Here is a 25905-nt window from a genome sequence, read left to right as displayed (position 1 = left end):
TTTCAGGGACCATGCTCAACAATTCCCTTTTGTCAGTTCCAACTCCAGAGTTTGCCTTAGTTGTCCTGGTCGTATCGGACTTGTGGGCTGAGTATTCACTTTTCCTTGGTCAGCGTAGTCTTAAAAGTTCAGATAGGTAATGTTTTACCCCTTGGTAGCGTTGGACCAGCTTGTAGAGTGGAAACAATGTTCGGTTTTTCTTCGGTTTTGTCGCGTTGGTTCTCGTTGACGATTCGATTGGTCGCGACAGTCTGGAACTTTCCGATAGTTGTTGTGAAAACATGTTTGCTGTCGTGGTGATGTCCTTTTGAGTTTTAGAGATTCTTCACGCCGATATTTCGGGGTCCCACTTGTCGAGGCTGGGGTTAAACTTATGCCACGAGACTGCGACCTGAAGAGTGTCACGAGAAGCACCCTTAAATGCCAAACAGGCCTTCAGTAATATTAAAACAGGCTTCCTTATCTTCGCTCCTAATGAGTTCTTGGGCTTTGTTTAAACTGTTCTGTCCATTGAGTTTCAAATGTCTCCTTTGTCGGTGTTTATGATGGGCTAGTCAGCAGTAACTCGATTAGGGTCTGATAATGTGCTATCACTGGTTTTGCACTGTTTTAGGATTGTCCAGTTTCCTAGACATCGAGTTGTGCCCATGATTTCCAGAGTGGTTGATTGGGTAATTGGCTTCTTGCATATTTTGGATGAGTTCTGTAGTTTAGATAATGGCTAGTAATTTGATTATCTTTTAGGTGGTGAATTGTTGCTGCATAGCTCCCCACGACAGTCTGAGATCCTTAACACAAGAATTTGATTCATAGAGGTTAGCCTCACCTCCTGTATTTGGTATCTCTTTTTCACAGCCAAAATGTTGTGGAATCTTAAAATTGATATGTTCCTTCCCAGAGATGTTTAGGGGATCTTAGGCTTCTGTAATTTAGGTCCATTTTGAAATCAATTTCCAAAAAGTCCTAACGCTGGCAGGGCAGAGGGGGTGGAGGGGCGGGGGGGAGAACCGCGGGGGGTTTCCATGAGGTTGGCCTCCTTTTGTATTTTTCCTTTTAAACTTAGATCTCCACTTGAAAAACCAACGCTCATTTTTACCAGTCCATTTTCTTTAATTTTCAGGGAGAGGGACTCATGGGAAATTTACGCAACCCATCAACAGGGTTATCAGTCCTGTCCCAGAGGGATCACAGTCCAGTTCCACAGGGCTCACAGTCCATCCCACAGGGATCACAGTCCAGTGACAGAGGGATTGCAGACCAGTCCCACTGGATCACAGTCCTGTCCCATAGGGATCAGAGTCCTGTCCCACAGGTTCACAGTCCAGTCTCACAGGGATAACAGTCCAATCCCACAGTTATCACAGTCCAGTCCCACAAGTTCACAGTACAGTCCCACAGGGATAACAGTCCAATCCCACAGGGATCACAATCCAGTCCCGAAGGGATCACAGTCCAGTCATCAGAGGAATCTCAGTCCAGTCCCACAGGGATCAAAGTCCTATCCCACAGGGATCACATGCCAGTCCCACAGGGATCACAATCCAGTCCCACAGGGATCACAGCCCTGCCCACAGTGGTCAGAGTCTAGTAACATAGGGGTCAGAGTCCTGTGCCACAGGGTTCACAGTCCAGTCACACAGGGAACTCAGTCCAATCCCACAGTGATCACCGTCCTGTCCCACAAGGATCTCATTCCTGTCCCACAGGGAACATATTTTAGTCCCACAGGGATCACAGTCCATTCCCAAAGAGATCAAAGTCCAGTCCCACAGGGATCACAGTTCTGTCCCACAGGGATCACAGTCCAGTCCCTAAAGAATCACAGTCCAGTCCCACACGGATCACAGTCCAGTCCCGAAGGGATCACATTCCAGTCCCACAGGGATCACAGTCCAGTCCCACAGGTTCACAGTCCAGTCCCACAGGGAAAACAGTCGAATCCCACAGTGATCACAGTCCAGTCCCACAAGTTCACAGTCCAGTTCCACAGGGATAACAGTCCAATCCCACAGGGATCACAATCCAGTCCCGAAGGGATCACAGTCCAGTCATCAGAGGAATCTCAGTCCAGTCTCACAGGGATCACAGTCCTATCCCACAGGGATCACAGTCCAGTCCCACAAGGATCACAGTCCAGTCCCACAGGGATCATAATCCCGTCCCACAGGGATCACAGTCCAGTCCCACAGGGATCACAGTCCAGTCCCAAAGGGATCACAGTCCAGTCTCACAGGGATCACAATCCAGTCCCACAGGGGACACAGTCCAGTCGCACAGGGTTCACAGTCCAGTCCCACAGGGATCAAAGTCCTATCCCACAGGGATCACAGTCCAGTCCGACAGGGATCACAGTCCAGTCCCACAGGTGTCACAGTCCAGTCCCAGAGGGGTCACATTCCAGTCCCACAGGGATAGCAGTCCAGTCCCACTGGATCACAGTCCAGTACCACAGGGATCACAGTCCAGTCCCACAGAGATCACAATCCAGTCCACAGGGGACACAGTCCATTCGCACAGGTTTCACAGTCAAGTCCCAAAGGGATCACAGTCCAGTCCCACAGAGATCACATTCCAGTCCCACAGGGATCACAGTCCAGTCCCACACGGATCACAGACCTGCCCACAGGGGTCAGAGTCCAGTGCCATCGGGGTCAGATTCCTGTGCCACAGGGGTCCGAGTCCAGTGCCACAGGGGTCACAGTCCAGTGCCACAGGGAACACAGTCCAATCCCACATTGATCACCGTCCTGTCCCACAAGGATGTCATTCCGGTCCCACAGGTATCACAGTCAAGTCCAACAGTGATCACAGTCCATTCCCACAGGGGTCACAGTCCAGTAACACAGGGATCATTGTCCAGTCCCACAGGGATCACAGTCCAGTCCCAAAGGGATCACAGTCCAGTTCCACAGGGGTCACAGTCCAGTCCCACAGGGATCACAGTCCAGTCCCACAGGGATCACAGTTCAGTCCGGAAGCGATCACAGTCCAGTCCCACATGGATCACAGTCCAGTCCCGAAGGGATAACAGTCCAGTGCCACAGGGAACACATTCCAATCCCACATGATCACCGTCTTGCTCCACCAAGGATCACAGTCCAGTCTAACAGGGGTCACAGTGCAGTCACGCAAGGATCACAGTCCAGTCCCACAGGGATCACAGTCCAGTCCCAATGGGATTACAGTCCTGTCCCACTGTGCGGGTGTCCAGTCCCACAAGGATCACAGTCCTGCCCACAGGGGTCAGAGTCCAGTGCCACAGGGGTCAGAGTACAGTGCCACAGCGTTCACAGTCCAGTACACAGGGAACACCGTTTAATCCCGCATTGATCATCGTCATGTCCCACAAGGATCTCATTACTGTCCCACAGGAATCACAGTCCAGTCACACAGGGGTTACAGTCCAGTCCCACAATGATCACAGTCCAGACGAACAGGGATCACAGTCCAGTCCAACATGGATCATAGTCAAGTCCCACATGGATCACAGTCCAGCGCCACAGGCTTTACATCCAGGTCCACTGGGGTCACATTCCTGTCTCACAGGGATCAAAGTCTGGTCTCACGGGGATCAATGGCCAGTCCCACCGGGATCACAGCCCTTCCCACAGTGGTCAGAGTCCAGTAACACAGGAGTCAGAGTCCAGTGCCACAGGGTTCACAGTCCAGTCACACAGTGAACTCAGTCCAATCCCACAGTGATCACCGTCCTGTCCCACAAGGATCTCATTCCTGTCCCACAGGGATCAAATTTCAGTCCCACAGGGATCACAGTCCAGTCCCGAAAGAATCACAGTCCAGTCCCACACGGATCACAGTCCAGTCCCGAAGGGATCACAGTCCAGTCCCACAGGGTTCACAGTCCAGTCCCACAGGTTCACAGTCCAGTCCCACAGGGATAACAGTCCAATCCCACAGTGATCACAGTCCAGTCCCACAAGTTCACAGTCCAGTCCCACAGGGATAACAGTCCAATCCCACAGGGATCACAATCCAGTCCCGAAGGGATCACAGTCCAGTCATCAGAGGAATCTCAGTCCAGTCCCGAAAGAATCACAGTCCAGTCCCACACGGATCACAGTCCAGTCCCGAAGGGATCACAGTCCAGTCCCACAGGGATCACAGTCCAGTCCCACAGGTTCACAGTCCAGTCCCACAGGGATAACAGTCCAATGCCACAGTGATCACAGTCCAGTCCCACAAGTTCACAGTCCAGTCCCACAGGGATCACAGTCCAGTACCGAAGCGATCACAGTCCAGTCCCACATGGATCACAGTCCAGTCCCGAAGGGATAACAGTCCAGTGCCACAGGGAACACAGTCCAATCCCACATTATCACCGTCTTGCTCCACCAAGTATCACAGTCCAGTCTAACAGGGGTCACAGTGCAGTCACAGTCCTGTCCCACAAGGATCTCATTCCTGTCCCACAGGGATCATATTTCAGTCCCACAGGGATCACAGTCCATTCCCAAAGAGATCAAAGTCCAGTCCCACAGGGATCACAGTCCTGTCCCGCAGGGATCATAGTCCATTCCCGAAGGGATCACAGTCCAGTCCCACAGGGTTCACAGGCCAGTCCCACAGGTTCAAGTCCAGTCCCACAGGGATAACAGTCCAATCCCACAGTGATCACAGTCCAGTCCCACAGGTTCACAGTCCAGTCCCACAGGGATAACAGTCCATTCCCACAGTGATCACAGTCCAGTCCCACAAGTTCACAGTCCAGTCCCACAGAGATAACAGTCCAATCCCACAGGGATCACAATCCAGTCCCGAAGGGATCACAGTCCAGTCATCAGAGGAATCTCAGTCCAGTCCCACAGGGATCAAAGTCCAGTCCCACAAGGATCACAGTCCAGTCCCATAGGGATCACAGACCTATCCCAAAGGGATCATAGTCCAGTCCCACAGGGATCACAATCCAGTCCCACAGGGGACACAGTCCAGTCGCACACGGTTCACAGTCCATTCCCACAGGGATCACAGTCCAGTCCCACAGAGATCACAGTCCAGTCCCACAGGGATCACAGTCCAGTCCCACACGGATCACAGACCTGCCCACAGGGGTCAGAGTCCAGTGCCATCGGGGTCAGATCCCTGTGCCACAGGGGTCCGAGTCCAGTGCCACAGGGGTCACAGTCCAGTGCCACAGGGAACACAGTCCAATCCCACAGTGATCACCGTCCTGTCCCACAAGGATGTCATTCCGGTCCCACAGGTATCACAGTCAAGTCCAACAGTGATCAAAGTCCATTCCCACAGGGGTCACAGTCCAGTAACAAAGGGATCACAGTCCAGTCCCACAGGGATCACAGTCCAGTCCCACAGGGATCACAGTCCAGTTCCACAGGGGTCACAGTCCAGTCCCACAGGGATAACAGTCCAGTCCCACAGGGATCATAGTCCAGTCCCGAAGCGATCACAGTCCAGTCCCACATGGATCACAGTCCAGTCCCGAAGGGATAACAGTCCAGTGCCACAGGGAACACAGTCCAATCCCACATGATCACCGTCTTGCTCCACCAAGGATCACAGTCCAGTCTAACAGGGGTCAGAGTGCAGTCACGCAAGGATCACAGTCCAGTCCCACAGGGATCACAGTCCAGTTCCAATGGGATTACAGTCCTGTCTCACTGTGCGGGTATCCAGTCCCACAAGGATCACAGTCCTGCCCACAGCGGTCAGAGTCCAGTGCCACAGGGGTAAATGTACAGTGCCACAGCGTTCACAGTCCAGTACACAGGGAACACCGTTTAATCCCACATTGATCACCGTCCTGTCGCACAAGGATCTCATTCCTGTCCCACAGGAATCACAGTCCAGTCCCACAGGGGTTACAGTACAGTCCCACAATGATCACAGTCCAGACGAACAGGGATCACAGTCCAGTCCAACATGGATCATAGTCAAGTCCCACATGGATCACAGACCAGCGCCACAGGCTTTACATCCAGGCCCACTGGGGTCACATTCCTGTCTCACAGGGATCAAAGTCTGGTCTCACGGGGATCAATGTTCAGTGCCACAGGGATCACAGCCCTTCCCACAGGGGTCAGAGTCCAGTAGCACAGGAGTCAGAGTCCAGTGCCACATGGTTCACAGTCCAGTCACACAGTGAACTCAGTCCAATCCCACAGTGATCACCGTCCTGTCCCACAAGTATCTCATTCCTGTCCCACAGGGATCATATTTCAGTCCCACAGGGATCACAGTCCATTCCCAAAGAGATCAAATTCCAGTCCCACAGGGATCACAGTCCTGTGCAACAGGGATCACAGTCCAGTCCCGAAAGAATCACAGTCCAGTCCCACACGGATCACAGTCCAGTCCCGAAGCGATCACAGTCCAGTCCCACAGGGATCACAGTCCAGTCCCACAGGTTCACAGTCAAGTCCCACAGGGATAACAGTCCAATCCCACAGTGATCACAGTCCAGTCCCACAAGTTCACAGTCCAGTCCCACAGGGATAACAGTCCAATCCCACAGGGATCACAATCCAGTCCCGAAGGGATAACAGTCCAGTCATCCGAGGAATCTCAGTCCAGTCCCACAGGGATCAAAGTCCAGTCCCACAAGGATCACAGTCCAGTCCCATAGGGATCACAGACCTATCCCACAGGGATCACAGTCCAGTCCCATAGGGATCACAATCCAGTCCCACAGGGGACACAATCCAGTCGCATAGGTTTCACAGTCCAGTCCCACAGGGATCACAGTCCTACCCCACAGGGGTCATAGTCCAGTCCGACAGGGATCACAGTCCAGTCCGAAAGGGATCACAGTCCAGTCCAACAGGTGTCACAGTCCAGTCCCACAGAGCGGGTGTACAGTCACACAGGGATCAAAGTCCAGTCCGACACGAATCACAGACCTGCCCACAGCGGTCAGAGTCCAGTGCCATCGGGGTCAGATTCCAGTGCCACAGGGGTCAGAATCCAGTGCCACAGGGGTCACAGTCCAGTGCCACAGGGAACACCGTCCAATCCCACAGTGATCACTGTCCTGTCCCACAAGGATGTCATTCCGGTCCCACAGGTATTACAGTCAAGTCCAACAGTGATCACAGTCCATTCCCACAGGGGTCACAGTCCAGTACCACAGGGATCACATTCCAGTCCCACAGGGATCACATCCAGTTCCATAGGGATCACTGTCCAGTTCCACAGGGGTCACAGTCCAGTCCCACAGTGATCACAGTCCAGTCTAACAGGGATCACAGTCCAGTCCGACAGAGATAACAGTCCAGTCGCACAGGGATCACAGCCCAGTCCCGAAGCGATCACAGTCCAGTCCCACATGGATCACAGTCCAGTCCCGAAGGGATAACAGTCCAGTGCAACAGGGAACACAGTCCAATCTCACATGATCACCGTCTTGCCCCACAAGGATCACAGTCCAGTCACACAGGGGTCACAGTGCAGTCACGCAAGGATCACAGTCCAGTCCCACAGGGATCACAGTCCAGTCCCAATGGGATTACAGTCCTGTGCCACTGTGCGGGTGTCCAGTCCCACAAGGATCACAGTCCTGCCCACAGGGGTCAGAGTCCAGTGCCACAGGGGCAGAGTACAGTGCCACAGGATTCACAGTCCAGTACACAGGGAACACAGTTTAATCCCACATTGATCACCGTCCTGTCCCACAAGGATCTCATTCCTGTCCCACAGGAATCACAGTCCAGTCCCACAGCGGTTACAGTCCAGTCCCACAATGAACACAGTCCAGACGAACAGGGATCACAGTCCAGTCCCACAATGATCACAGTCCAGACGAACAGGGATCACAGTCCAGTCCAACATAGATCATCGTCAAGTCCCACATGGATCACAGTCCAGCACCACAGGGTTTACAGTCCAGGGCCACTGGGGTCACATTCCTGTCTCACAGGGATCACAGTCCCGTCCCACAGTGATCACCGTCCTGTCCCACAAGGATCTCATTCCTGTCCCACAGGGATCATATTTCAGTCCCACAGGGATCACAGTCCATTCCCAAAGAGATCAAAGTCCAGTCCCACAGGGATCACAGTCCTGTCCCACAGGGATCACAGTCCAGTCCCGAAAGAATCACAGTCCAGTCCCACACGGATCACAGTCCAGTCCCGAAGGGATCACAGTCCAGTCCCACAGGGATCACAGTCCAGTCCCACAGGTTCGCAGTCCAGTCCCACAGGGATAACAGTCCAATGCCACAGTGATCACACTCCAGTCCCACAAGTTCACAGTCCAGTCCCAAAGGGATAACAGTCCAATCACACAGGGATCACAGTCCAGTCCCACAGGGATCACAGTCCAGTTCCATAGCGATCACAGTCCAGTTCCACAGGGGTCATAGTCCAGTCCCACAGGGATCACAGTCCAGTCTCACAGGGATCAAAGTCCAGTCCCACAGAGTGGGTGTACAGTCCCCCAGGGATCACAGTCCAGTCCCACACGGATCACAGACCTGCCCACAGGGGTCAGAGTCCAGTGCCATCGTGGTCAGATTCCAGTGCCACAGGGGTCAGAGTCCAGTGCCACAGGGGTCACAGTCCAGTGCCACAGGGAACACAGTCCAATCCCACATAGATCACCGTCCTGTCCCACAAGGATGTCATTCCGGTCCCACAGGTATCACAGTCAAGTCCAACAGTGATCACAGTCCATTCCCACAGGGATCACACTCCAATACCACAGGGATCACAGTCCAGTCCCACAGCGATCACAGTCCAGTCCCACAGTGATCACAGTCCAGTTCCACAGAGGTCACAGTCCAGTCCCACATGGATCGCAGTCCAGTCCCACAGGGATCACAGTCCAGTCCGACAGGGATAACAGTCCAGTCCCACAGGGATCACAGTCCAGTCCCACAGGGATCACAGTCCAGTTCCACAGGGGTCACAGTCCAGTCCCGAAGGGATAACAGTCCAGTGACACAGGGATCACAGTCCAGTCCCACAGGGATCACAGTCCAATCCCACAGGGATCACAGTCCAGTTCCACAGGGGTCACAGTCCAGTCCCACAGGGATCACAGTCCAGTCTAACAGGGATCACAGTCCAGTCCGACAGAGAAAACAGTCCAGTCGCACAGGGATCACAGTCCAGTCCCGAAGCGATCACAGTCCAGTGCCACAGGGAACAAAGACCAATCTCACATGATCACCGTCTTGCCCCACAAGGATCACAGTCCAGTCACACAGGGGTCACAGTGCAGTCACGCAAGGATCACAGTCCAGTCCCACAGGGATCACAGTCCAGTCCCAATGGGATTACAGTCCTGTCCCACTGTGCGGGTGTCCAGTCCCACAAGGATCACAGTCCTGCCCACAGGAGTCAGAGTCCAGTGCCACAGGGGCAGAGTACAGTGCCACAGGATTCACAGTCCAGTACACAGGGAACACAGTTTAATCCCACATTGATCACCGTCCTGTCCCACAAGGATCTCATTCCTGTCCCACAGGAATCACAGTCCAGTCCCACAGGGGTTACAGTCCAGTCCCACAATGATCACAATCCAGACGAACAGGGATCACAGTCCAGTCCAACATAGATCATAGTCAAGTCCCACATGGATCACAGTCCAGCGCCACAGGGTTTACAGTCCAGGCCCACTGGGGTCACATTCCTGTCTCACAGGTTCACAGTGCAGTCCCACAGTGATCACCGTCCTGTCCCACAAGGATCACATTCCTGTCCCACTGGGATTATATTTCAGTCCCACAGGGATCACAGTCCATTCCCAAAGAGATCAAAGTCCAGTCCCACAGGGATCACAGTCCTGTCCCACAGGGATCACAGTCCAGTCCCGAAAGAATCACAGTCCAGTCCCACACGGATCACAGTCCAGTCCCGATGGGATCAGAGTCCAGTCCCACAGGGATCACAGTCCAGTCCCACAGGTTCACAGTCCAGTCCCACAGGTAAAACAGTTCAATCCCACAGTGATCACAGTCCAGTCCCACAAGTTCACAGTCCAGTCCCACAGGGATAACCGTCCAATCCCACAGGGATCACAGTCCAGTCCCACAGGGATCACAGTCCAGTTCCATAGGGATCACAGTCCAGTTCCACAGGGGTCACAGTCCAGTCCCACAGGGATCACAGTCCAGTCCCACAGGGATCACAGTCCAGTCCGCCAGTGATAACAGTCCAGTCCCACAGGGATCACAGTCCAGTCCCACAGGGATCACAGTCCAGTCCCACAGGTTCACAGTCCAGTCCCACAGGGATAACAGTCCAATCCCACAGTGATCACAGTCCAGTCCCACAAGTTCACAGTCTAGTCCCACAGGGATAACAGTCCAATCCAACAACGATCTCATTCCTGTCCCACAGTGATCATATTTCAGTCCCACAGGGATCACAGTCCATTCCCAAAGAGATCAAAGTCCAGTCCCAAAGGAATCACAGTCCTGTCCCACAGGGATCACAGCCCAGTCCCGAAAGAATCACAGTCCAGTCCCACACGGATCACAGTCCAGTCCCGAAGGGATCACAGTCCAGTCCCACAGGGATCACAGTCAAGTCCCACAGGTTCATAGTCCAGTCCCAGAGGGATAACAGTCCAATCCCACAGTGATCACAGTCCAGTCCCACAAGTTCACAGTCCAGTCCCACAGGGATAGCAGTCCAATCCCACAGGGAACACAGTCCAATCTCACATGATCACCGTCTTGCCCCACAAAGATCACAGTCCAGTCACACAGGGGTCACAGTGCAGTCACGCAAGGATCACAGTCCAGTCCCACAGGGATCACAGTCCTGTGCCAATGGGATTACAGTCCTGTGCCACTGTGCGGGTGTCCAGTCCCACAAGGATCACAGTCCTGCCCACAGGGGTCAGAGTCCAGTGCTACAGGTGCAGAGTACAGTGCCACAGGATTCACAGTCCAGTACACAGGGAACACAGTTTAATCCCACATTGATCACCGTCCTGTCACACAGGGATCTAATTCCTGTCCCACAGGAATCACAGTCCAGTCCCACAGGGGTCACAGTCCAGTCCCACAATGATCACAATCCAGACGAACAGGGATCACAGTCCAGTCCAACATAGATCATAGTCAAGTCCCACATGGATCACAGACCAGCGCCACAGGGTGTACAGTCCAGGCCCACTGGGGTCACATTCCTGTCTAAAAGGGATCACAGTGCAGTCCCACAGTGATCACCGTCCTGTCCCACAAGGATCACATTCCTGTCCCACTGTGATCATATTTCAGTCCCACAGGGATCACAGTCCATTCCCAAAGAGATCAAAGTCCAGTCCCACAGGGATCACAGTCCTGTCCCTCAGGGAGCACAGTCCAGTCCCGAAAGAATCACAGTCCAGTCCCACACGGATCAAAGTCCAGTCCCGATGAAATCACAGTCCAGTCCCACAGGGATCACAGTCCAGTCCCACAGGTTCACAGTCCAGTCCCACAGGGATAACAGTCCAATCCCACAGTGATCACAGTCCAGTCCCACAAGTTCACAGTCTAGTCCCACAGGGATAACAGTCCAATCCAACAAGAATCTCATTCCTGTCCCACAGGGATCATATTTCAGTCCCACAGGGATCACAGTCCATTCCCAAAGAGATCAAAGTCCAGTCCCAAAGGGATCACAGTCCTGTCCCACAGGGATCACAGCCCAGTCCCGAAAGAATCACAGTCCAGTCCCACACGGATCACAGTCCAGTCCCGAAGGGATCACAGTCCAGTCCCACAGGGATCACAGTCCAGTCCCACAGGGAACACAGTCCAATCTCACATGATCACCGTCTTGCCCCACAAGGATCACAGTCCAGTCACACAGGGGTCACAGTGCAGTCACGCAAGGATCACAGTCCAGTCCCACAGGGATCACAGTCCAGTGCCAATGGGATTACAGTCCTGTGCCACTGTGCGGGTGTCCAGTCCCACAAGGATCACAGTCCTGCCCACAGGGGTCAGAGTCCAGTGCTACAGGTGCAGAGTACAGTGCCACAGGATTCACAGTCCAGTACACAGGGAACACAGTTTAATCCCACATTGATCACCGTCCTGTCACACAAGGATCTCATTCCTGTCCCACAGGAATCACAGTCCAGTCCCACAGGGGTCACAGTCCAGTCCCACAATGATCACAATCCAGACGAACAGGGATCACAGTCCAGTCCAACATAGATCATAGTCAAGTCCCACATGGATCACAGACCAGCGCCACAGGGTTTACAGTCCAGGCCCACTGGGGTCACATTCCTGTCTAACAGGGATCACAGTGCAGTCCCACAGTGATCACCGTCCTGTCCCACAAGGATCACATTCCTGTCCCACTGTGATCATATTTCAGTCCCACAGGGATCACAGTCCATTCCCAAAGAGATCAAAGTCCAGTCCCACAGGGATCACAGTCCTGTCCCTCAGGGAGCACAGTCCAGTCCCGAAAGAATCACAGTCCAGTCACACACGGATCACAGTCCAGTCCCGATGAAATCACAGTCCAGTCTCACAGGGATCACAGTCCAGTCCCACAGGTTCACAGTCCAGTTCCACAGGGATAACAGTTCAATCCCACAGGGATCACAGTCCAGTCCCACAGGGATCACAGTCCAGTTCCATAGGGATCACAGTCCAGTTCCACAGGGGTCACAGTCCAGTCCCACAGGGATCACAGTCCAGTCCCACAGGGATCACAGTCCAGTCCGACAGGGATAACAGTCCAGTTCCACAGGGATCACAGTCCAGTCCCACAGGGATCACAGTCCAGTCCTACAGGTTCACAGTCCAGTCCCACAGGGATAACAGGCCAATCCCACAGTGACCACAGTGCAGTCCCACAAGTTCAGAGTCCAGTTTCACAGGGATAACAGTCCAATCCGACAAGGATCTCATTCCTGTCCCACAGGGATCATATTTCAGTCCCACAGGGATCACAGTCCATTCCCAAAGATATCAAAGTCCAGTCCCAAAGGGATCACAGTCCTGTCCCACAGGGATCACAGTCCAGTCCCGAAAGAATCATAGTCCAGTCCCACACGGATCACAGTCCAGTCCCGAAGGGATCACAGTCCAGTCCCACAGGGATCACAGTCCAGTCCCACAGGTTCACAGTCCTGTCCCAATGGGATAACAGTACAATCCGACAGTGATCACAGTCCAGTCCCACAAGTTCACAGTCCAGTCCCACAGGGATAACAGTCCAATCCTTGAGGGATCACAGTCCAATCCCACAGTGATCACAGTCCAGTCCCACAAGTTCACAGTCCAGTCCCACAGGGATAACAGTCCAATCCCACAGGGATCACAATCCAGTACCGAAGGTATCACAGTCCAGTCATCCGAGGAATCTAAGTCCAGTCCCACCGGGATCAAAGTCCAGTCCCACAAGGATCACAGTCCAGTCCCATAGGGATCACAGACCTATCCCACAGGGATCACAGTCCAGTCCCACAGGGATCACAATCCAGTCCCACAGGGGACACAGTCCAGTCGCACAGGTTTCACAGTCCAGTCCCACAGGGATCACAGTCCTACCCCACAGGGGTCACAGTCCAGTTCGACAGGGATCACAGTCCAGTCCGAAACGGATCACAGTCCAGTCCAACAGGTGTCACAGTCCAGTCCCACAGAGCGGGTGTACAGTCACACAGGGATCAAAGTCCAGTCCGACACGGATCACAGACCTGCCCACAGGGGTCAGAGTCCAGTGCCATCGGGGTCAGATTCCAGTGCCACAGGGGTCAGAGTCCAGTGCCACAGGGGTCACTGTCCAGTGCCACAGGGAACACAGTCCAATCCCACAGAGATCACCGTCCTGTCCCAAAAGGATGTCATTCCGGTCCCACAGGTATCACAGTCAAGTCCAACAGTGATCAGAGTCCATTCCCACAGGGATCACACTCCAGTACCACAGGGATCACAGTCCAGTCCCACAGCGATCACAGTCCAGTCCCACAGGGATCACAGTCCAGTTCCACAGAGGTCACAGTCCAGTCCCACATGGATCACAGTCCAGTCCCACAGGGATCACAGTCCAGTCCGACAGGGATAACAGTCCAGTCCCACAGAGATCACAGTCCAGTCCCGAAGCGATCACAGTCCAGTCCCACATGGATCACAGTCCAGTCCCGAAGGGATAACAGTCCAGTGCCACAGGGATCACAGTCCAGTCCCACAGGGGTCACAGTCCAGTCCCACAGGGATCACAGTCCAGTCTAATAGGGATCACAGTCCAGTCCGACAGAGAAAACAGTCCAGTCGCACAGGGATCACAGTCCAGTCCCGAAGCGATCACAGTCCAGTGCCACAGGGAACACAGACCAATCTCACATGATCACCATCTTGCCCCACAAGGATCACAGTCCAGTCACACAGGGGTCACAGTGCAGTCACGCAAGGATCACAGTCCAGTCCCACAGGGATCACAGTCCAGTCCCAATGGGATTACAGTCCTGTCCCACTGTGCGGGTGTCCAGTCCCACAAGGATCACAGTCCTGCCCACAGGAGTCAGAGTCCAGTGCCACAGGGGCAGAGTACAGTGTCACAGGATTCACAGTCCAGTACACAGGGAACACAGTTTAATCCCACATTGATCACCGTCCTGTCCCACAAGGATCTCATTCCTGTCCCACAGGAATCACAGTCCAGTCCCACAGGGGTTACAGTCCAGTCCCACAATGATCACAATCCAGACGAACAGGGATCACAGTCCAGTCCAACATAGATCATAGTCAAGTCCCACATGGATCACAGTCCAGCGCCACAGGGTTTACAGTCCAGGCCCACTGGGGTCACATTCCTGTCTCACAGGTTCACAGTTCAGTCCCACAGTGATCACCGTCCTGTCCCACAAGGATCTCATTCCTGTCCCACTGGGATCATATTTCAGTCCCACAGGGATCACAGTCCATTCCCAAAGAGATCAAAGTCCAGTCCCACAGGGATCACAGTCCTGTCCCACAGGGATCACAGTCCAGTCCCGAAAGAATCACAGTCCAGTCCCACACGGATCACAGTCCAGTCCCGATGGGATCACAGTCCAGTCCCACAGGGATCACAGTCCAGTCCCACAGGTTCACAGTCCAGTCCCACAGGTAAAACAGTTCAATCCCACAGTGATCACAGTCCAGTCCCGAAGCGATCACAGTCCAGTCCCACATGGATCACAGTCCAGTCCCGAAGGGATAACAGTCCAGTGCCACAGGGATCACAGTCCAGTCCCACAGGGATCACAGTCCAATCCCACAGGGATCACAGTCCAGTTCCACAGGGGTCACAGTCCAGTCCCACAGGGATCACAGTCCAGTCTAACAGGGATCACAGTCCAGTCCGACAGAGAAAACAGTCCAGTCGCACAGGGATCACAGTCCAGTCCCGAAGCGATCACAGTCCAGTGCCACAGGGAACACAGACCAATCTCACATGATCACCGTCTTGCCCCACAAGGATCACAGTCCAGTCACACAGGGGTCACAGTGCAGTCACGCAAGGATCACAGTCCAGTCCCACAGGGATCACAGTCCAGTCCCAATGGGATTACAGTCCTGTCCCACTGTGCGGGTGTCCAGTCCCACAAGGATCACAGTCCTGCCCACAGGAGTCAGAGTCCAGTGCCACAGGGGCAGAGTACAGTGCCACAGGATTCACAGTCCAGTACACAGGGAACACAGTTTAATCCCACATTGATCACCGTCCTTTCCCACAAGGATCTCATTCCTGTCCCACAGGAATCACAGTCCAGTCCCACAGGGGTTACAGTCCAGTCCCACAATGATCACAATCCAGACGAACAGGGATCACAGTCCAGTCCAACATAGATCATAGTCAAGTCCCACATGGATCACAGTCCAGCGCCACAGGGTTTACAGTCCAGGCCCACTGGGGTCACATTCCTGTCTCACAGGTTCACAGTGCAGTCCCACAGTGATCACCGTCCTGTCCCACAAGGATCACATTCCTGTCCTACTGGGATCATATTTCAGTCCCAAAGGGATCACAGTCCATTCCCAAAGAGATCAAAGTCCAGTCCCACAGGGATCACAGTCCTGTCCCACAGGGATCACAGTCCAGTCCCGAAAGAATCACAGTCCAGTCCCACACGGATCACAGTCCAGTCCCGATGGGATCACAGTCCAGTCCCACAGGGATCACAGTCCAGTCCCACAGGTTCACAGTCCAGTCCCACAGGTAAAACAGTTCAATCCCACAGTGATCACAGTCCAGTCCCACAAGTTCACAGTCCAGTCCCACAGGGATAACCGTCCAATCCCACAGGGATCACAGTCCAGTCCCACAGGGATCACAGTCCAGTTCCATAGGGATCACAGTCCAGTTCCACAGAGGTCACAGTCCAGTCCCACAGGGATCACCGTCCAGTCCCACAGGGATCACAGTCCAGTCCGCCAGGGATAACAGTCCAGTCCCACAGGGATCACAGTCCAGTCCCACAGGGATCACAGTCCAGTCCCACAGGTTCACAGTCCAGTCCCACAGGGATAACAGTCCAATCCCACAGGGAACACAGTCCAATCTCACATGATCACCGTCTTGCCCCACAAGGATCACAGTCCAGTCACACAGGGGTCACAGTGCAGTCACGCAAGGATCACAGTCCAGTCCCACAGGGATCACAGTCCAGTGCCAATGGGATTACAGTCCTGTGCCACTGTGCGGGTGTCCAGTCCCACAAGGATCACATTCCTGCCCACAGGGGTCAGAGTCCAGTGCTACAGGTGCAGAGTACAGTGCCACAGGATTCACAGTCCAGTACACAGGGAACACAGTTTAATCCCACATTGATCACCGTCCTGTCACACAAGGATCTCATTCCTGTCCCACAGGAATCACAGTCCAGTCCCACAGGGGTCACAGTCCAGTCCCACAATGATCACAATCCAGACGAACAGGGATCACAGTCCAGTCCAACATAGATCATAGTCAAGTCCCACATGGATCACAGACCAGCGCCACAGGGTTTACAGTCCAGGCCCACTGGGGTCACATTCCTGTCTAACAGGGATCACAGTGCAGTCCCACAGTGATCACCGTCCTGTCCCACAAGGTCACATTCCTGTCCCACTGTGATCATATTTCAGTCCCACAGGGATCACAGTCCATTCCCAAAGAGATCAAAGTCCAGTCCCACAGGGATCACAGTCCTGTCCCTCAGGGAGCACAGTCCAGTCCCGAAAGAATCACAGTCCAGTCCCACACGGATCTCAGTCCAGTCCCGATGAAATCACAGTCCAGTCCCACAGGGATCACAGTCCAGTCCCACAGGTTCACAGTCCAGTTCCACAGGGATAACAGTTCAATCCCACAGTGATCACAGTCCAGTCCCATAAGTTCACAGTCCAGTCCCACAGGGATAACCGTCCAATCCCACAGGGATCACAGTCCAGTCCCACAGGGATCACAGTCCAGTTCCATAGGGATCACAGTCCAGTTCCACAGGGGTCACAGTCCAGTCCCACAGGGATCACAGTCCAGTACCACAGGGATCACAGTCCAGTCCGACAGGGATAACAGTCCAGTTCCACAGGGATCACAGTCCATTCCCACAGGGATCACAGTCCAGTCCTACAGGTTCAAGTCCAGTCCCACAGGGATAACAGTCCAATCCCACAGTGATCACAGTCCAGTCCCACAAGTTCAGAGTCCAGTTTCACAGGGATAACAGTCCAATCCGACAAGGATCTCCTTCCTTTCCCACAGGGATCATATTTCAGTCCCACAGGGATCACAGTCCATTCCCAAAGATATCAAAGTCCTGTGCCAATGGGATTACAGTCCTGTGCCACTGTGCGGGTGTCCAGTCCCACAAGGATCACAGTCCTGCCCACAGGGGTCAGAGTCCAGTGCTACAGGTGCAGAGTACAGTGCCACAGGATTCACAGTCCAGTACACAGGGAACACAGTTTAATCCCACATTGATCACCGTCCTGTCACACAAGGATCTAATTCCTGTCCCACAGGAATCATAGTCCAGTCCCACAGGGGTCACAGTCCAGTCCCACAATGATCACAATCCAGACGAACAGGGATCACAGTCCAGTCCAACATAGATCATAGTCAAGTCCCACATGGATCACAGACCAGCGCCACAGGGTTTACAGTCCAGGCCCACTGGGGTCACATTCCTGTCTAACAGGGATCACAGTGCAGTCCCACAGTGATCACCGTCCTGTCCCACAAGGTCACATTCCTGTCCCACTGTGATCATATTTCAGTCCCACAGGGATCACAGTCCATTCCCAAAGAGATCAAAGTCCAGTCCCACAGGGATCACAGTCCTGTCCCTCAGGGAGCACAGTCCAGTCCCGAAAGAATCACAGTCCAGTCCCACACGGATCTCAGTCCAGTCCCGATGAAATCACAGTCCAGTCCCACAGGGATCACAGTCCAGTCCCACAGGTTCACAGTCCAGTTCCACAGGGATAACAGTTCAATCCCACAGTGATCACAGTCCAGTCCCATAAGTTCACAGTCCAGTCCCACAGGGATAACCGTCCAATCCCACAGGGATCACAGTCCAGTCCCACAGGGATCACAGTCCAGTTCCATAGGGATCACAGTCCAGTTCCACAGGGGTCACAGTCCAGTCCCACAGGGATCACAGTCCAGTACCACAGGGATCACAGTCCAGTCCGACAGGGATAACAGTCCAGTTCCACAGGGATCACAGTCCATTCCCACAGGGATCACAGTCCAGTCCTACAGGTTCACAGTCCAGTCCCACAGGGATAACAGTCCAATCCCACAGTGATCACAGTCCAGTCCCACAAGTTCAGAGTCCAGTTTCACAGGGATAACAGTCCAATCCGACAAGGATCTCCTTCCTGTCCCACAGGGATCATATTTCAGTCCCACAGGGATCACAGTCCATTCCCAAAGATATCAAAGTCCAGTCCCAAAGGGATCACAGTCCTGTCCCACAGGGATCACAGTCCAGTCCCGAAAGAATCATAGTCCAGTCCCACACGGATCACAGTCCAGTCCCGAAGGGATCACAGTCCAGTCCCACAGGGATCACAGTCCAGTCCCACAGGTTCACAGTCCTATCCCAATGGGATAACAGTACAATCCCACAGTGATCACAGTCCAGTCCCACAAGTTCACAGTCCAGTCCCACAGGGATAACAGTCCAATCCCACAGGGATCACAGTCCAATCCCACAGTGATCACAGTCCAGTCCCACAAGTTCACAGTCCAGTCCCACAGGGATAACAGTCCAATCCCACAGGGATCACAATCCAGTCCCGAAGGTATCACAGTCCAGTCATCCGAGGAATCTCAGTCCAGTCCCACCGGGATCAAAGTCCAGTCCCACAAGGATCACAGTCCAGTCCCATAGGGATCACAGACCTATCCCACAGGGATCACAGTCCAGTCCCACAGGGATCACAATCCAGTCCCACAGGGGACACAGTCCAGTCGCACAGGTTTCACAGTCCAGTCCCACAGGGATCACAGTCCTACCCCACAGGGGTCACAGTCCAGTCCGACATGGATCACAGTCCAGTCCGAAACGGATCACAGTCCAGTCCAACAGGTGTCACAGTCCAGTCCCACAGAGCGGGTGTACAGTCACACAGGGATCAAAGTCCAGTCCGACACGGATCACAGACCTGCCCACAGGGGTCAGAGTCCAGTGCCATCGGGGTCAGATTCCAGTGCCACAGGGGTCAGAATCCAGTGCCACAGGGGTCACAGTCCAGTGCCACAGGGAACACCGTCCAATCCCACAGTGATCACTGTCCTGTCCCACAAGGATGTCATTCCGGTCCCACAGTTATTACAGTCAAGTCCAACAGTGATCACAGTCCATTCACACAGGGGTCACAGTCCAGTACCACAGGGATCACAGTCCAGTCCCACAGGGATCACATCCAGTTCCATAGGGATCACTGTCCAGTTCCACAGGGGTCACAGTCCAGTCCCACAGGGATCACAGTCCAGTCTAACAGGGATCACAGTCCAGTCCGACGGAGAGAACAGTCCAGTCGCACAGGGATCACAGCCCAGTCCCGAAGCGATCACAGTCCAGTCCCACATGGATCACAGTCCAGTCCCGAAGGGATAACAGTCCAGTGCAACAGGGAACACAGTCCAATCTCACATGATCACCGTCTTGCCCCACAAGGATCACAGTCCAGTCACACAGGGGTCACAGTGCAGTCACGCAAGGATCACAGTCCAGTCCCACAGGGATCATATTTCAGTCCCACAGGGATCACAGTCCATTCCCAAAGAGATCAAAGTCCAGTCCCACAGGGATCACAGTCCTGTCCCACAGGGATCACAGTCCAGTCCCGAAAGAATCACAGTCCAGTCCCACACGGATCACAGTCCAGTCCCGAAGGGATCACAGTCCAGTCCTACAGGGATCACTGTCCAGTCCTACAGAGTTCACAGTCCAGTCCCACAATGGTCACAGTCCTGTCCCACAATGGTCACAGTCCTGTCCCACAGGGGTCGCAGTCCAGTCACACAGGGGTCACAGTCCAGTCCCACAGGTGACACAGTCCAGTACCACAGAGGTTACAGTCCAGTCCCACAGGGGTCACAGTCCATTGCAACAGGGTTCACAGTCCAATGCCACAGGGATCACAGTCCAGTCCCACAGGGGTCACAGTCCCGTCCCACAGAGTTCACAGTCCAGTACCACACGGGATACGTCCATTCGCACACGTGTCACATTCCAGTCGCACAAGGGTCACAGTCCAGTCCCAATGGGTTCACAGTCCATTCCCACAGGGATCACAGTCCAGTGCCACAGGGGTCACAGTCCAGTGCCACAGGGAACACAGTCCAATCCCACATTGATCACCGTCCTGTCCCACAAGGATGTCATTCCGGTCACACAATATAACACAGTCAAGTCCAACAGTGATCACAGTCCATTCCCACAGGGGTCACAGTCCAGTCCCACAGGGATCACAGTCCAGTCCCACAGGGATCACAGTCCAGGCGGACAGGAATAACAGTCCAGTCCCACATGGATCACAGTCCAGTCCCGAAGGGATAACAGTCCAGTGCCACAGGGATCACAGTCCAGTCCCACAGGGATCACAGTCCAGTCCCACAGGGATCACAGTCCAGTCCCACAGGGATCACAGTCCAGTCCCACAGGGATCACAGTCTAGTCCGACAGGAATAACAGTCCAGTCCCACAGGGATCACAGTCCAGTCCCGAAGCGATCAAAGTCCAGTCCCACATGGATCACAGTCCAATCCCGTCGGGATAACAGTCCAGTGCCACAGGGATCACAGTCCCGTCCCACAGGGATCACAGTCCAGTCCGAAAGGGATAACAGTCCAGTCCCACAGGGATCACAGTCCAGTCGCGAAGCGATCACAATCCAGTCCCACATGGATCACAGTCCAGTCCCGAAGGGATAACAGTCCAGTGCCACAGGGAACACAGTCCAATCCGACATGATCAGCGTCTTGCCCCACAAGGATCACAGTCCAGTCACACAGGGGTCACAGTGCAGTCACGCAAGGATCACAGTCCAGCCCCACAGGGATCACAGTCCAGTCCCAATGGGATTACAATCCTGTCCCACTGTGCGGGTGTCCAGTCCCACAAGGATCACAGTCCTGCCCACAGGGGTCAGAGTCCAGTGCCACAGGGTTCACAGTCCAGAACACAGGGAACACAGTTTAATCCCACATTGATCACCGTCCTGTCCCACAAGGATCTCATTCCTGTCCCACAGGAATCACAGTCCAGTCCCACAGGGGGTTACAGTCCAGTCCCACAATGATCACAGTCCAGACGAACAGGGTTCAAAGTCCAGTCCAACATGGATCATAGTCAAGTCCCACATGGATCACAGTCCAGCGCCACAGGGTTTACAGTCCAGTCCCACAGGGATAACAGTCCAATCCCACAGTGATCACAGTCCAGTCCCACAAGTTCACAGTCCAGTCCCACAGGGATAAAAGTCCATTCCCACAGGGATCACAATCCAGTCCCGAAGGGATCACAGTCCAGTCATCAGAGGAATCTCAGTCCAGTCCCACAGGGATCAAAGTCCAGTCCCACAATGATCACAGTCCAGTCCTACAGGGATCATAGTCCCGTCCCAAAGGGATCACAGTCCAGTCCCACAGGGATCACATGTCCAGTCCCACAGGGATCACATTCCTTTACCACAGTGATCACAATCCAGTCCCACAGGGGTCACAGTCCAGTCCGACAGGAATCACAGTCCAGTCCAACAGGTGTCACAGTCCAGTCCCAGAGGGTTCACAGTCCAGTCTCCCAGGGTTCACAGTCCAGTGCACAGGGAACACAGTTTAATCGCACATTGATCACCGTCCTGTCCCACAAGGATCTCATTCCTGTCCCACAGGAATCACAGTCCAGTCCCACAAGGGTTACAGTCCAGTCCCACAATGATCACAGTCCAGATGAACAGGGATCACAGTCCAGTCCAACATGGATCATAGTCAAGCCCCACATGGATCACAGTCCAGCACCACAGGGTTTACAGTCCAGGCCCACTGGGGTCACATTCCTGTCTCACAGGGATCAAAGTCTAGTCTCACGGGGATCAATGTCCAGACCCACAGGGATCACAGCCCTGCCCAGAGTGGTCAGAGTCCAGTAACACAGGGGTCAGAGTCCAGTGCCACAGGGTTCACAGTCCAGTCACACAGGGAACTGAGACCAATCCCACATTGATCACCGTCCTGTCCCACAAGGATCTCATTCCTGTCCCACAGGGATCATATTTCAGTCCCACAGGGATCACAGTCCATTCCCAAAGAGATCAAAGTCCAGTCCCACAGGGATCACAGTCCTGTCCAACAGGGATCACAGTCCAGTCCCGAAAGAATCACAGTCCAGTCCCACAGGGATCACAGTCCAGTCCCGAAGGGATCACAGTCCAGTCCCACAGGGATCACAGTCCAGTACCACAGAGCGGGTGCACAGTCCCACAGGGATCACAGTCCAGTTCCACACGGATCACAGACCTGCCCACAGGGCTCAGAGTCCAGTGCCATCGGGGTCAGATTCCAGTGCCACAGGGTTTAGAGTCGAGTGCCACAGTGGTCAGAGTCCAGTGCCACAGGGAAAACAGTCCAATCCCACAGTGATCACCGTCCTGTCCCACAAGGATGTCATTCCGGTCCCACAGGTATCACAGTCAAGTCCAACAGTGATCACAGTCCATTCCCACAGGGGTCACAGTCCAGTCCCACAGGGGTCACAGTCCAGTCGTACAGGGATCACTGTCCAGTCCTACAGAGTTCACAGTCCAGTCCCACAATGGTCACAGTCCTGTCCCACAGGGGTCACAGTCCAGTCACACAGGGGTCACAGTCCAGTCCCACAGGTGACACAGTCCAGTACCACAGAGGTTACAGTCCAGTCCCACAGGGGTCACAGTCCATTGCAACAGGGATCACAGTCCAATGCCACAGGGATCACAGTCCAGTCCCACAGGGGTCACAGTCCCGTCCCACAGAGTTCACAGTCCAGTCCCACACGGGATACGTCCATTCGCACACGTGTCACATTCCAGTCGCACAAGGGTCACAGTCCAGTCCCAATGGGTTCACAGTCCATTCCCACAGGGATCACAGTCCAGTCCCACAGGGGTTACAGTCCAGTCCCACAGGGATCACTGTCCAGTTCCACAGAGTTCACAGTCCAGTCCCACAGGGGTCACAGTCTTGTCCCACAGGGATCACAGTCCAGTCCCACAGGGGTCACATTCCAGTCCCACAGGGGTCACAGTGCAGTCCCACAGGGGACACAGTCCAGTTCCACAGGCGTGACAGTCCAGTCCCACAGGGGTCACAGTCCAGTCCCACAGGGGTCACAGCCCAGTCCCACAGGGGTCATACTCCAGTACCACAGGGGTTACAGTCCAGTCCCACATGGATCACAATCCAGTCCAACAGGGATCACAGTCCAGTCCCACAGGGTTCACAGTCCAGTCCCACAGGGATCACAGTCCAGTCCCACAGAGCGGGTGTACAGTCCCACAGGGATCACTGTCCAGTCCCACATGGATCACAGACCTGCCCACAGGGGTCAGAGTCCAGTGCCATCGTGGTCAGATTCCAGTGCCACAGGGGTCAGAGTCCAGTGCCACAGGGGTCACAGTCCAGTACCACAGCGAGCACAGTCCAATCCCACAGAGATCAATGTCCAGTCCCACAAGGATGTCATTCCGGTCCCACAGGTATCACAGTCCAGTCCGACAGGAATAACAGTCCAGTCCCACAGGGATCACAGTGCAGTCCCGAAGCGATCACAGCCCAGTCCCACATGGATCACAGTCCAATCCCGAAGGGATAACAGTCCAGTACCACAGGGATCACAGTCCAGTCCCACAGGGATCACAGTCCAGTCCCACAGGGGTCACAGTCCAGTCCCACAGGGATCACAGTCCAGTCCCACAGGGATCACAGTCCAGTCCGACAGGTATAACAGTCCAGTCCCATAGGGATCACAGTCCTGTCCCGAAGCGATCACAGTCCAGCCCCACAGGGATCACAGTCCAGTCCCAATGGGATTACAGTCCTGTCCCACTGTGCGGGTGTCCAGTCCCACAAGGATCACAGTCCTGCCCACAGGGGTCAGAGTCCAGTGCCACAGGGGTCAGAGTACTGTGCCACAGGGTTCACAGTCCAGTACACAGGGAACACAGTTTAATCCCACATTGATCACCGTCCTGTCCCACAAGGATCTCATTCCTTTACCACAGGCATCACAATCCAGTCCCACAGGGGATACAGTCCAGTCGCACAGGGGTCACAGTCCAGTGCCACAGGGAAAACAGTCCAATCCCACAGTGATCACCGTCCTGTCCCACAAGGATGTCATTCCGGTCCCACTGGTATCACAGTCAAGTCCAACAGTGATCACAGTCCATTCCCACAGGGGTCACAGTCCAGTACCACAGGGATCACAGTCCAGTCCCACAGGGATCACAGTCCAGTCCCACAGGGATCACAGTCCAGTTCCACAGGGGTCACAGTCCAGTGCCACAGGGATCACAGTCCAGTCCCACAGGGATCACAGTCCAGTCCGACGCGGATAATAGTCCAGTCGCACAAGGATCAAAGTCCAGTCCCGAAGCGATCACAGTCCAGTCCCACATGGATCACAGTCCACTCTCGAAGGGATAACAGTCCAGTGCCACAGGGAACACAGTCCAATGCCACATGATCACCGTCTTGCCCCACAAGGATCACAGTCCAGTCACACAGGCATCACAGTGCAGTCACGCAAGGATCACAGTCCAGTCCCACAGGGATCACAGTCCAGTCCCAATGGGATTACAGTCCTGTCCCACTGTGCGGGTGTCCAGTCCCACAAGGATCACAGTCCTGCTCACAGGGGTCAGAGTCCAGTGCCACAGGGGTCAGAGTACAGTGCCACAGGGTTCATAGTCCAGTACACAGGGAACACAGTTTAATCCCACATTGATCACCGTCCTGTCCCACAAGGATCTCATTCCTGTCCCACAGGAATCACAGTCCAGTCCCACAGGTGTTACAGTCCAGTCCGACAATGATCACAGTCCAGACGAACAGGGATCACAGTCCAGTCCAACATGGATCATAGTTAAGTCCCACATGGATCACAGTCCAGCGCCACAGGGTTTAAAGTCCAGGCCCACTGGTGTCACATTCCTGTCTCACAGGGATCACAGTCCAGTCCCACAGTGATCACCGTCCTGTCCCACAAGGATCTCATTCCTGTCCCACAGGGATCATATTTCAGTCCCACAGGGATCACAGTCCATTCCCAAAGAGATCAAAGTCCAGTCCCACAGGGATCACAGTCCTGTCCCACAGGGATCACAGTCCAGTCCCGAAAGAATCACAGTCCAGTCCCACACGGATCAAAGTCCAGTCCCGAAGTGATCACAGTCCAGTCCCACAGGGATCACAGTCCAGTCCCACAGGTTCACAGTCCAGTCCCACAGGG

Source organism: Pristiophorus japonicus, unplaced genomic scaffold, assembly GCF_044704955.1.
Source record: "Pristiophorus japonicus isolate sPriJap1 unplaced genomic scaffold, sPriJap1.hap1 HAP1_SCAFFOLD_125, whole genome shotgun sequence".
Taxonomy (NCBI): Eukaryota; Metazoa; Chordata; class Chondrichthyes; family Pristiophoridae; genus Pristiophorus; species Pristiophorus japonicus.
Note: the sequence above shows the minus strand (reverse complement) of the source record.